At 43.3% G+C, this 5,489-nt stretch overlaps 1 pseudogene; it reads left to right on the top strand.

The window, feature by feature from the left end:
- Positions 1 to 1,012: 1,012 nt before the first annotated feature.
- On the top strand, positions 1,013 to 1,550 carry LOC111181438 (peptidyl-prolyl cis-trans isomerase A pseudogene; annotated as a pseudogene).
- Positions 1,551 to 5,489: the final 3,939 nt, after the last annotated feature.

The following is a 5,489-nucleotide window of genomic DNA, read 5'->3' as shown; positions in this document are numbered from 1 at the left end:
CGGAGTTCTGGCTTGAAAGAGAGTGTTAGTGCTTCAAATAAAACATTGCATCATTGGTGACTTTATTTAGCATTGGAATTCATTAAAAACATGTTTCTAATTAAATAATTACCAAGCTGAGGCCATGCTGGTTAACTCTACCTACTCTATTTTGCATATTAGTTTAGTTGCTTTGATTATACACATTGCTCAGTTTTGGCAAGATATTATTACATTGTTTTCTGTAATTAAACTGTCATGCAATATTGATTAAAAATACCATGCAAAGTTAGCTCTCTAAATTTTTCTCCGTTTTGAAATAATTTTAGAAAGGAAACTTTGATGCAAATATATGCCCAGTAAATATTATTGGCAGCCTATTATGTGACAGGCCCTCCCACTGGGAGTTGCAAAGGTGAATGAGTCGCAGTTCTTGTTTTTAAGATACTCATATGCTGATCAGAGGAAGAGATGTTAGAAACACATATGATTCATACTAAAATTGGGCTTTGTTGTGTAAGATACAAAAACCTATAGGGCGGGGAAGGTGGTATCTGCATTTGACCATTGGGTTTGCCCCGTGTAGAGCTCAGTCGTGGAGTTTCATTCAGAATCAAAATCAGTGTCTCTTTTGCCTATATTCACATTTAACCTTTTCAATTAGCAGACAGTGTGCTAATTGAAAGATCACTCAGGATTCTAGTCCCAGCTCTGCCACTAACTTTCTGACTGATAGGGTCCCCATCAGAGTCACAGGCTTATTAAAAATGCATATCCAGTGACTATAGTAGGTAACACTGTATCGTATAATTGAAATTTGCTATGAAAGTAGAACTTAAATATTTTCACCAAACACACACACACACACACACAGGTAAATATGTGAGGTGATGGATGTTTAACTTCACGGGGGTATCATTTTACAGTACATACATATATCAAATTATATCTTACAATTTAATTGCCAGTTATACTTCAATAAAGCTGAAAAAAAAAAAAAAAAGCACATCCGGGCTTTTTTGCAGACGCCGCCACCCCGGAACCTCCCACGCTGCCCAACCACAGTCAACCCTACCGTGTTCTTTGACATCGCCGTCGACGGCGAGCCCTTGGGCCGCGTCTCCTTCGAGCTGTTTGCAGACAAAGTTCCAAAGACAGCAGAAAACTTTCGTGCTCTGAGCACTGGGGAGAAAGGCTTTGGTTATAAAGGTTCCTGCTTTCACAGAATAATTCCGGGATTTATGTGCCAGGGTGGTGACTTCACACGCCATAATGGCACTGGTGGCAAGTCCATCTATGGGGAGAAATTTGATGATGAGAATTTCCTCCTGAAGCATACGGGTCCTGGCTTCTTGTCCATGGCAAATGCTGGCCCCAACACAAACGGTTCCCAGTTTTTCATTTGCACTGCCAAGACTAAGTGATTGGATGGCAAGCATGTGGTCTTTGGCAAGGTGAAAGAGGGCATGGATATTATGGAAGCCATGGAGCGCTTTGGGTCCAGGAATGGCAAGACCAACAAGAAGATCACCATTGCTGACTGTGGACAAATCTAACAATAAATTTGACTTGTGTTCTATCTTAACCACCAGAGAGTACCCCTTCATCCCTGTCTGCTCAAAATATCCTATAATCTTTGTGCTCTCATTGCACTTCTTTGGGTTCCATATTTTCCTTATCCCCCTCCAAGTTAAGCTGAATTGCAAAGTTAAGTTCATGGTTATGAAATAAAAACTAAACAACCAAAAAAAAAAAAAACAAAGCACATCCGTAGGTCCTACCCAGATCTACTGAATTAGAACTCAGGGGCAGGGCCTGGAATCTGCATTTTAAACAGGCACCACAGATCAACTATACTGCATTAAAAAAAAAAAACTTTAAAATGAACAGGCACCGCAGGACATGATTACACAGGCTGAAGTCTGAGAAGCACTGGACTGCAGGGCTGTGTCAAGTCTTTTCCAGATCCACAAATTCGAAGCAGTGGGGTTGCAACGCAGCAGCCATCCACGTCTTCCTGGAGCTACCACACCCTGCAGCTCCGCCCACATCTTCTTCTCTTCAGTTAACTCATCACAGAGAAGATTGAAGGAGAGAAGGGAAAGCAGCAGGCCCCACGGGAGCCTGAGCCACTGGCTGTGTTCGGACAGTTCGCTGTGCCTTTTGGTCCTACTTGGGTCTGGTTACACATACGCCAGGGGCCGGCAAACCACAACCCATGGGCCAAATCCAGCCCGATCCCTGTTTTGTAGCTTGCATTCTTTGTGAACTAAGAATGGTTTTTACATTTTTAAATGGGAAAAAATCAAAATAAGAATAACATATCATACACATAAAATTGTATGAAATTCAAATTTCGATGTCAATAAATTAAGTCTTCTTGGAACACAGCCACAGCTCATTCATGTACATTTTGGTTATGGCCACTAAATTTGCTCTGAGTGTCATGTGCCGAGGCTGGTCTCAGCTAATGGGGGGATTCCATTTTCTTTGTCAGTGACTGACCGGGGGTAGGTATGTGGCCAAGGAGAAATAAGAGAAAGTCTTCTAGGGGGCTCCAGGGAAACGTCCTCCTCCCTTATAAAGTGGTACAAAGAAATTTCCTTAAATCTTTGAACAATGTCATCCAAGGGCATCATGCTTGGATTTTCTTCAGTTGCTGTCTTGCATGGGGAAAAGTCCATGAACAGTGGAGATACTGAGCTGGAACTCTGTCACAGCTGGTATATATATATATTTTCTCTCTTTTTCCTCTCTTGCCAATAACATCAAGAATGCTCCAAAGTAATTGTGCTTTTCTGATTAAGAACATTCTGGGTAAAATGATTTCTGACTTGTGGTCTAGAAGGAGAGAAATTGTGCTGTTGATATCTTGCATTGCAAGAAAGACAGAGCTGGGTTATTATAGGTGTTGACATTTCCTATGAGCCCCACTTACAAAATTGAGATTAAGTAACTTGCCCAAGTTCACATAGCTGGTCAGTATGGATCTGAACCCAGGTGCCAAGCTCCAGCACCTGTGGTGTTGACCTCTGCACATCACTGCCCTCTCCTCGAGGTCTGGATGAGGCCGATGCTCTCTCTCACCTCCCATCTACTTTTCAGGGTGGGTCTGATAATCAGGCATGGACAAGCAGTGCATTCCATTCTCACGGCCAGAGTCACTGGTTCAGGTGGGATATGTGACACAAGGTAGGCCAGGGAGTCGCAACCCCAAGGCTTTTCTGGAGCTATTAGGAAAGAGAATCTATGTCAGATGAAATAGCCAAACCAACAGGTTGTACACCTGAAGCTGCTGTTGGCCATCATTCCACCACAGAGAGAGAGTCAACACAGGACTATGCAATCAGAGGAAGGAGACAGACAGCTCCTGCTGACATACGTGAGTCTGCATCTAGCCAAGCCTGACACCCTTTTCTTTCTTTTCCTTCCTTCCTTCCTTCCTTCCTTCCTTCCTTCCTTCCTTCCTTCCTTCCTTCCTTCCTTCCTTCCTTCTTTCCTTCCTTCCTTTCTTTCTCTCTCCCTCCCTCCCTTTCTTCTCTCTTCCTTCCTACCCTCCCTCCCTCCCTGCCTCCCCTTCTTCCTTCCTTCCTTCCTCCCTCCCTCCTTTCTTTCTTTCTTTCCTTCCTTCCTTCCTTTCTTTCTTTTTCTCTCCCTCCGTCCCTTTCTTCTCTCTTCCTTCCTTCCCTCCCTCTCTCCCTCCCTGCCTCCCCTTCTTCCTTCCTTCCTTTCTTTCTCTCTCCCTCCCTCCCTTTCTTCTCTCTTCCTTCCTTCCCTCCCTCCCTGCCTCCCTGCCTCCCCTTCTTTCTTCCTTCCTTCCTTCCTTCCTTCCTTTCTCTCTCCCTCCCTCCCTTTCTTCTCTCTTCCTTCCTTCCTCCTTTCCTTTCCTTTCCTTCCCTTTCCTTCCTTTCCTTTCCTTTCCTTCCTTTCCTTTCTTTTCCTTTCCTTCCTTTCCTTTCTTTTCCTTTCCTTCCTTTCCTTTCTTTTCCTTTCCTTCCTTTCCTTTCCTTTCCTTCCTTTCCTTTCCTTTCCTTCCTTTCCTTTCCTTCCTTTCCTTCCTTTCCTTTCCTTTCCTTTCTTTTCCTTTCCTTCCTTTCCTTTCTTTTCCTTTCCTTCCTTTCCTTTCCTTTCCTTTCCTTTCCTTTCCTTTCCTTTCCTTCCTTTCCTTTCCTTCCTTTCCTTTCATTTCCTTTTCTTCCTTTCCTTTCCTTTCCTTTCCTTCCTTTCCTTTCCTTCCTTTCTTTTCCTTTCCTTTCCTTTCTTTCCTTGCCTTTCCTTTCCTTTCCTTTCCCCCCAAGATTTGCTTGCATCAGCTTGTATTTTTTCTTTCGCAACCACAACCCACAGGTAATACAGGAGCCATCAACATTCTTCAGCAGATGAAGACCTAAGCAAGTGCTGAGACCTTGGGGATACATAGTTACATGAGAAGTGAACTGTGTCTTCACAAAACTAAACAAAGTGAACTGTGGATACAGTAGAGTGTGCCACAGGCCATGCTGTGGTGTGTATAGAGTGTGGTAGGGAGAAGGGGTCCTCGTTTAGATTGAGGATTTAGGAAAGGCTCCCAGAAGCTAAGTAGGAGGTAGAAGGAAGGACACTTTAGGCAGAGGGAATAACGATATAAAGGCAAAGAAGTGTCAGCTAGCAAGTTATCCTTAATTCTGGAGACCACGAGTAGTTTGTTATGGGGCTGTTGCAAAGGGTGCCTTTTGAAATGTGTTGGCAGTAGGCCCAAGGGTAGGGAGACATCAGATCATGAGGGACCTTTATCTTTCAGATGGAAAATCACTTAAAGATTTAAGCGGGGAGAAAATGTGGTTAGGTTTGTTAGTAAGATGATCACCTTGGCTCTAGTGTGGAGGATAGATGGAGAATAGGCAATGTTCTCTCACTCATGAGACTGTAAGCATATCTCTTTAATTCTGTTTTTCACAGCAATCTGATCGCCAACATCTCGACAGAAGGGCTATAGTAAAAGTGAGAAATCACTATCAATGTCGGAGAAAAAGCAAAGCAAACCAAAGAAAACAAGTATATCTTTCAGCCCCCAACAGTGCTACTATTTGAATACACAGCAATTAAATTTCGAATGAAAATCATTGCTACCAAAATCAGTCTTAGTATGAGTGCTGGAAACTCCTTTCTCCTTCTGTGAAAAGGTTTTATTTCTTTTCACTAAAACTTAAAGAGGACTCAGGGGTTTATAGGATTCATTCAGGAGCAGTTCACTATAGGAATGTGTTAGTGGAATGGGCAGTGAAACGCCATCATTTGATCCCAAGAAAGCCTGTCATTTGATTCCATTTACAGTGGGTAGCGCACATCAGTGGGCGGTGTAGCCTGGGGCTATGACCTACTTTGCGGCTGATGTCTTCCACTGGTCCTGGGAGGGAGGTTATTTTTGTTTCCGCTCATCTCTTATACACACACAGGAAACATAAGCGTCTGACGCTCCCTGAAAACATCCCGATAGTTCTAGGGCAAAATGGGCTTCAAGGTTATTTAAT

The sequence above is a fragment of the Delphinapterus leucas genome, chromosome 14, assembly GCF_059928025.1.
Source record: "Delphinapterus leucas isolate spDelLeu-1000000601 "Yukka" chromosome 14, BTC_Dleu_Yukka2, whole genome shotgun sequence".
Taxonomy (NCBI): domain Eukaryota; kingdom Metazoa; phylum Chordata; class Mammalia; order Artiodactyla; family Monodontidae; genus Delphinapterus; species Delphinapterus leucas.
The sequence above is the reverse complement of the archived record's forward strand: the minus strand, read 5'-3'. Positions and strand labels throughout refer to the sequence as shown.